Source organism: Hyaena hyaena, unplaced genomic scaffold (genome assembly GCF_003009895.1).
Source record: "Hyaena hyaena isolate Hyena2069 unplaced genomic scaffold, ASM300989v1 scaffold_408, whole genome shotgun sequence".
NCBI lineage: Eukaryota > Metazoa > Chordata > Mammalia > Carnivora > Hyaenidae > Hyaena > Hyaena hyaena.
In genome coordinates, this window is record NW_024081041.1 from 1,171,281 (window position 1) to 1,178,401 (window position 7,121).

Genomic DNA, 7,121 nt, shown 5'->3' on the forward strand with positions numbered 1-7,121 from the left:
AGTTACTTTGCCAGTATGGTGTGTTTCTCAGGGGAGCACAGGCACGATTCTTCACCCCTCAGGCTTCAACTGTGGTTTTAAAATTCCTTAGAGGTGGGACATCTGTCCTGCTTAGTACTGTATGCCTGGTACATGGCTGGCACTCAATAAATAATTTTCGAACACATGATTGGATAAAGGCCTTAGTGATTTATGTGAGTGTGCGAGGCCCCCTCCTCTCCTCTATGTGCGCATTCTGCAGAAGTCACAGCGTTTGATAGGCCTACGGCCTGGACCAGGTCACTTAGGTTTCATGACAACAGGCTACAACTGCTGGGTCCTTTGAGACCAGGCTGCTATAGTCCTTTGTGCCACTGTTGGGAATAGTCAGACTCTCCAAGCCTCATATCCCTGTTACCACTGTAGAAGGTAAATGCTTTCTACTGGAGAGAAAGGAAGAGCAGAGGAGGCAAGGGAGGGTAGATATATCCATTGTTTGTTTTCAGAACTCTCAGCTCTGTTTCCCCTCTCTGATCCAACACCCCATTGACTTTAAGGTAACACCCCACCTCTCTTGAATATTTAGTTCTCTGGTATTTCCATAGTCTGGCTACTCTTTGGCATTACTTCAGATTTTTTTCTTTTTTTTTTTTTTTCCCCATGGAACTGCTTCAACTCTGATATCTCATTATCACATGTTCTGACCATAATCCATCAGTTTTTCCTTTCTCACTCACAGCCAGATAAGAACCTCCAGTTCCCTGAACCCCTTACCTTCTCCCTTCTCTCTCTTTTCTTCCCTCCTTAGCCTAGACTGTCCTCTATCCCTTTAATTATGTTCTCGCCTACAGCCTTCATCCCATTGCCCATTGCTCCACACGCATGCAGAACACAACCTGGGCTCAATCTAGCTCTTTGCCTCCTCCAATCCTATACCAAGATACCATGCCTTCTTGGCAAACTAGAAATTTAGTCATCAACCTTGACAGCTTTGTTCCCCACTCTCCCCTCTCTTCCCCTGTGCTTCTTCCCTAACTACCTCTGAAATTTTTCCTCCTCTCATGTTGCCCACCACCATGCCCAATAGGTCAGGTTGCTGTTACCTTTCACCCACATAGCTGTGCTAGTTAACTGGTCTTACTCTCTTGAGTCTTCTGTTCCTAATAGCCAGGCTCTGCACAGAAGCTATCATGTTCTTCATACATTTCAAGTATGGCCAAGAAACTTCACTTCTAAAAGCATTTAATGGTTCCTTGGTTAAAGGCAGAGTTCGAAGTTTTAAAGATGGTGTGTCCCTGTGTGATCTGGCTCCTGTCCGTAGCTCTGTTTTTATTTTTATTTTTTTAATGTTGTCTCTTCCTTTACTATTATCTTCCCCACTAGCATCATGAAAATCAAGTAGGATCTTGATTTGCTTTCCCCAGAAAGATGCTACCTCATTCCCAGGCAGACGAGGGAGACTGGACTTGAGGCTGGGGCCACGGTTAGGGCTTTCCTCCCCGAGCCCAGAGCCAGGGAGGGAAACTGACACACAGAATGAAGGATAGATGAACAGAGAGGCCCAGAGGAAGTGAGATCAGGAAGGGGCTACTCCAAGCAAAGCCTCCACTCTTTCCAGTCTTGCCTTTAGGGGTGGGAGAGGCATGACTGACCATCAGAGCCAGGGTGGTGCCTAGCTGGGCCACAACTCTTTGTAGGGTTGTCCAATAAACCTCGAGGAGTCTCAGCACCTCTGGTGCCTGGCGTTTCAAGGCTGCTGTGGCCACAGGCACCTCTTGGTTCCCCAACAAGCCAATGGTGACAGCAAGGGGTAGAAAGGGAAGCAGACCCTGCTCTGAGAGCCTGGCAGGCAACCCTCAGAATCCTGTTCCCACTAGCCTCGGGTGGAGGCAGCTGGATGCAGGGAGTGGCTGAGTGGCTGACTCCCACCTCATGGATGCTCTTGTTGGGTGGCAACTCCTGAAGAGGGCATATAGATGCCAGAGCAGCCCCGCTGAGGAGGGGGAGGGGCATGGGTTTCAAGGGCCAGCCCCTAGTAGGCTGGGCTGGTTGAAGGTGGGCACTGGGGACAGGATGTGGGTGGTAGTGGAGCCAAGGGCATTACCACATGGGGAGTGTAGATGGGCAGTAGGAGGTGGGCAGGTGTCCCCAGAGTGAGGCCCTCTGACTCCCGTGGATAGTCCCCCAGGGTCTGGGGTAGAGGAGTCAGGCTCTGTGCTCAGGGGAGAGGGGCCAGGGCCTGACGGTTTTCCCCTGGGAAGTCTCCTCTGGGTCCAGGGAGGGGGCAGAGGTGCCACAAAGTCCTCTCAGAGGGCAGAGGTGACATGGGTACCCCCACTGTTCCCAGAGCCTGCCGGACCGGGGCTGCTCTGTGGCCCCCGCTCCCGGAGGTCCCTTAGCAAAGACTTTATGCTGAGGCCCTCACTGGGCGGCAGCTGGGGACTGGGAGCCAGTAGGGCCAGCAGTGCAGGACTAAGGTCCTAGGTCCTTGGCGAAGGCTCCCCCCACTCCTCCTTCTCTGCCAGCGTGGGCACAGGGCCGTGTTCTGCAGCAGCAGCACCTCCACCGGGTTCAGGCTCATGTCTACTGCCTAGAATTTGCCTTTTGCCTGGGGCTCTCAGGGTCTTTAAGTATCTTACAGAAGCATCCGAAGCATGGTTGGAGGAGATGTTGTGGTGGATGGAATGCTCCCAGCCCTCGTGCTCGTCCCAGTAGTTGGGGAACCCAGCCTGAACCTGACAATGATCTGGGCCAGTTTCAGCCTGCAGGAGCGTGTGGCCTGGATCACCCAGAAAACCGTGGCCAGTAGGTGTAGGTGTAGGGGGCTTGTCATGCCTCACGTGTTTCTTCTTCCTCTTGAGAGGCTGACTCGGACCAGGGAAGACTTAGGCGTGGGTTGCTGTAGGGCCCCACACAGAGGAGGTGAGCCACTTGGGGCCTGGTCCCTGGAGGCCGCAAGGCAATGGGGCAGTGTGGTGAGGCAGGACTGGGGGTCCAGGGCCACCAGAAGTGCTTTTCAGTTCCGCCAAGACTCCATGCACTCTCTTCCCTTTGCGAATTCTCTCTCACCCTCCTCTTTACCCTCTCACCTCCAACTTTATTTCCCCTGGTGACCTCCGACTCCTCTTTCCAGTTTTTGTTTAGTGCTTCAAGGAATTCTTCCGAGATTTCCTCTCCCTCCGAAGATAATTGGACTTGAGTACACTACATCTCCTCTAGGCGAATGCTTAGAATCCTGTATTTTAATTGTTTATTTATCTATATCTCCCACTGTTTCATGAAATCCATTAAGGGCAAGGACTCTGCCTGCCTTGTTTATTGTTGTGTTCCCAGTGCTTAGAACAAGGCTTCTAATGTACTAAATCATTATTTAGTACATTACATTATTACATACAAGGCTAAATCATTATTTGCAGCAGAGAATGTAGAGTGATAGTCAGGTAAGTGAATAGGAACCAAACTGCCTGGGTTCAAATTCTGAGGCTGCCAATCGTTTGCTTGGATAATCTTGGATAAATTACTTAAGTCCCTATGTCTAGCTTTCTTATCTGTAAGATGGGGATTATAGCAGTGCTCACCTCATATGGTTGTTTCAAGCACTGAATTAATACATGTAAAGTGTTTACAACAACACCTGGCACACAGTAAGCACTCAGCTGACTACTGATTTGTCAAAATGTTTAATATGGCCACTAAACATAATGGGAGTCTATCTATCTGTCTATCTATCATCTGTCCATCTACATCTACAGATATATCTAGCTGGAAATAGCCATATCTTTACACACCTTTATGAACCAGCTGCACAAGTTAAATTGGAACTGTGACTCAATCAGTTGAACAAGTTCCCCATTTGAATAATAGAAATATAAATCTAGATTTTGTGATGTCGAGAGCACAACTCGTCTACACATTAACCTGTGCTGCTGACACCAGCAGGAAATCTGGCTATTGCACTGGCCGTGTCTGCCTTTATATCCGTCCCTAGAACCTGGCATTCTCAGGCTTACTGGATTTTCAAATTAGAGCTTTCCTTAATTTTTAGAGGCTTGAGATGGTCTTTCATTTACACAGCGTGACCTGAGGTGAAAGCAGTCACACATTTTTTTCCAAGAGGAAGGGGGTTTCCAACCATCTTTTATCATCAAGAGGATGCAAGCTTAGAAAGGCCTAGTGATTTGTCCAGAGACACGTATCAGTTAATACTAAAGCCAGGAATAAAGAACCAGCATTCCATGGCTTTCTCTTGAAGTCACAATAAAACAGTATATTATTAGGAAAGGAAAACTCAAGTATGAGAACGTAAAACATAGTATTCTTTTTGACACTGTAGCCATGAATTTATGCTACACTGGTCCACTTTTCTCATTAGGTGAAAAGAATTGATAAAAAGAGGCCCTCCAGTGTGCATATGTGTCTGTACACACATGTAGGTCTCCCTCTCCCTCTCTGCACCCCCCCATCCATCTATAGATATATATTCTATATTGCCTGTCCAAATAAAACGAAGCATTGGAGAAGATGTTAGATAACAGTTACTAGTTCTTCTAGATGTGTTGGGACCAGACCTTGGTTCAACTTGAAGTTCATCTCTTTGGAGAGTGAGGTGAAAATTTTTTTGTCTTTGATGGCCCGCAGACTTAAATCCTAGATTCTGCTATGTAAGCAGTACTCATTTCCTTCTCTCTTTTTTATCCTGTCAATCTTCTACTACGATGCACTCTTCACCCCAGAGGGCACTGCTTCCTAACTGCTTTCTTATCGGTCTTTGGCAATCTAGTTTCTGGTCTGTTTCATTCTACGTATAAAATAACAAAAGGCACCTGTGGTCTTCTGACATTTTCTTAGCTGTGATTCACCTTGAAATTTCTTTCTGGGTAATGCTGTCCATCAAGTCTACATTGTTGAAACATACCCCTTCTCTGGTGGCAAGGACCCTGAGCTTATCTGGGTCATATTACACTGGTTCTTTCCTACCTTGTCCTTCTTAGCTTCCTCCATTGGCTCTTCTTCCTTCTTGCATGTTCGACAAAAGATTCACCAAGTTGAAGCCTCTTCTTTTTCTTCTCGAATTTCTGCCCTTTGAACATTCCATTCTCTTCCACAATTTATGCTGAGCTTCTTGATAGGAAGAACTCTGTCATTCTTGTTTCTATTCCTCGTACTTGGCACAATACCTGGGCCATGGTAGGTGCTCAGGGAGGTCTGTTGCCTTGAACTTAAGCTGTGCAGAGACTTCCAAAATTTAAATCAATAGCAGACTTTCTCAACTTCGAGTTCCAATGACATTACCTACTCTCTGTGCATTTCCAATAATAATAAAAATAGTTACTGCTATTAAGCACCAGTTGTGGGTTAGTCAGCTTGCTAAATGATCTCAATACATTATTTGTACTCTGTGCAGTCCTCCAAGGTACGCATTATCATCAGCACTTGATGTAGAAGAAAATAAACATCTACTTGGATATCTAGTGAGCATCTCAAACTTACAGCCAATAAAGAACCCTTGCCCCAAGTCTGCTCGTGTCCAGTTTTGTCCATCTTGGGAAGTGGGCACTCTATTCATGCAGTTACTCTCCACTCAATGCTTCGCTTTCCAACACCTGATACACTAGCATGTCTAGTTGACTACAAAAGGTACTTCTAATCTGTTCAATTTTCTTCATTTCCCAGCTCGGGGCATGATCATATTTTCTAGACCAGGGCAAAAGCCTCCTAACTGGGCTTTCCTTCCATTCCCCTGCCCGCCATTCTCCACACAGTAGCCTGTGGTCCTTTAATCAGATCATGTTACAGGAGTCATTACATCCTGCTGTGGCTGCAAAAACTATTTACGGGTGTGATTTGATGGTATCGGCAGTGTGGCTGCACTCGTGCTCTACTTTAAGACAAATGTTTGAAAATTTAAGTTGGCTGAAAATATAAACTGAGAATTGACTCACCTATGAAGGGATTAACATCTACATCCATAAGCAAACCTAAGAAATGATTATTTTATTAGATAATTCCATACTTTGTAGAAACATAGTCTTTCTTTCAACAACAGGTACTTAAAATATTAGCTCATTTACCATAATTTATTTACAAAACACTTTTGAAGGAATATCCTGAATACATAATGCGAGGAACCTGCATACCCACATATGGACAATATATGCTTCTTAAGTTTTATTATCCTATTCAAGCAAGTGCAAAATAATATCTCTTATAATATTTGTATTGCTTATAATTTTGATTTCCATTGAAATCTAACTAGTGGAAGAACAAACGACCAAAGAGAGAAGTAAGGTAGCCGAGGGTACTGTTATTCATCGTTCATGGTTCTGGCTTTTAAATTGCTATTATGGATTTGGGATTAAATTAGCTTGTGTTGGCTGTGAGCCTCATAGATGTCACCTTCTCTGTTGTTTCTGGACTCCGATACTCTTATCCATAAAACAAGTTCTTGGTTACGAAATATAAGTTCTACATATCTTGATGCGCTATTAAAGTGCATAAAAATTTCTCGTACACATAGATTCATGTTCATGTCTTTGAACTAGTATTTTTACAAATTCAATCATTTTCCTATTGGAAGAATATGACTTCTAATCATTATCAGTGATTTATCAGTAACGCAAATATTCATCTTTCTTTTAATTAGTGGAGACAAGTTGCAAGCTGAGAATTGTGATAATGTCTGCTTAACTGGTGCAATTTTCACTGAAAAATATTTACCTATTTGTTAAATGATCTGAACTTGCTCTCATGGAAAAACAAGGGTGGGAAAATGCCTAAATTTTTTCTACATAAAAGTGTTTTTTCAGAGTGTGTTTGTTTGTAATTTGCTCTTCAGTTTTTTCTGAAGTTTGTATGTCTAAGGAATTATTGACTTTGGTGGAGAATTTGGTGCTTAGAATATCTCTTTGTTGATTATTTGCAAATGATGCAGTTACTATTCAGCTATTAAAACAATCATATTTTAAAGTGCCATTAATGAGAGGGAAAATGAAATATGAGGAACCTTTCATCGAAGTCTCCATCAAGAGTAAGGTTACATTTTGGAAATTTAGGCTCAGATTCTTTATTTTGCTTAAAATGTTCTCGTTTATTCCCCCTTTTCTTTTCCTTCTTCCGTTCTTTGTGGACTTCTCTTCCTCATG

The 7,121-nt window shown here is 44.2% G+C and overlaps 1 pseudogene; it reads right to left on the bottom strand.

Moving 5' to 3' along the window:
• Positions 1-2,285: 2,285 nt before the first annotated feature.
• LOC120245194 lies at positions 2,286-4,980 on the bottom strand (annotated as a pseudogene).
• Between the last annotated feature and the right edge of the window lie 2,141 nt (positions 4,981-7,121).